Below are 820 nucleotides of genomic sequence, written 5' to 3'. Positions count from 1 at the left end.
CCTCAGATGTTCCTGGCCAACTCATTTTTCCACCTTTCATTACTCTTGCTGCATACAACAGCTCCACCACAACCCTACACACACACACACCCAACCTCATATTGACCATCCAGTCCTTCCGCAGAATGTTGACCCTCTGGAATCTTTACCCTGTTCATGTCTTTCTGGCAGATCTTGACTAGCAACTGCTTAAGAAGCTCACCTATCTTTGTGGACCAGTAAAGATCATGGGCAATACTCCTTCCACCAGATTCAGTCATTGGAGAAAAAAATATCCATTACCACAAAGTGATGAAGCATGATATTTGAATGTTGGGCCTCACAGAGGCAATGACAAGTGACTGAGATCTTTGGCAATATGCTGTGCTTGAGAAAACTTGTCGATCAAGTAAAATCATAGTTATGGCCAATGCCAGTGTCACATAACTGGCACTGGTGCCAGTGGCACATAAAAGCACCCTTGCCACTAGCAAGTAAAAAAACACCCTTTACACTCTTGGAGTGGTTGGTGTTAGGAAGGGCATCCAGCTGTAGAAACCAAGCCAAATCAGACTGGAACCTGGTGCAACTCTCTAGCTTGCCAGTTCCAATCAAACTGTCTAACCCATGCCAGCATGGAAAGCAGTCGTTAAATGATGATGATAATAAATTTGTTCCTTCTATCATAGAGGCTCCTTTTCATTTTGCAAGCTGCAAGTTCAACCCCTTCCCAAGAGTACTCACACCACAAAAAGCACCCAAAACACTCTTTAGGTGATTGTAACCAAGTGAAGGAGAGGTAACACAGGGCTTGAGAGGGCTCTTTAGTCTTGCTGATGGC

The 820-nt window shown here is 44.4% G+C and overlaps 1 protein-coding gene across 2 annotated transcripts in view; it reads right to left on the bottom strand.

The window, feature by feature from the left end:
* The window catches only part of LOC106875567 (leucine--tRNA ligase, cytoplasmic), a 195709-nt gene that overhangs the window by 155385 nt on the left and 39504 nt on the right, over positions 1 to 820 (bottom strand). The gene's annotated exons all lie outside the window — the stretch shown is intronic.

The sequence above is a fragment of the Octopus bimaculoides genome, chromosome 16 (genome assembly GCF_001194135.2).
Source record: "Octopus bimaculoides isolate UCB-OBI-ISO-001 chromosome 16, ASM119413v2, whole genome shotgun sequence".
Classification (NCBI taxonomy): Eukaryota; Metazoa; Mollusca; class Cephalopoda; order Octopoda; family Octopodidae; genus Octopus; species Octopus bimaculoides.
This window is presented reverse-complemented; position numbering and strand designations above follow the sequence as displayed.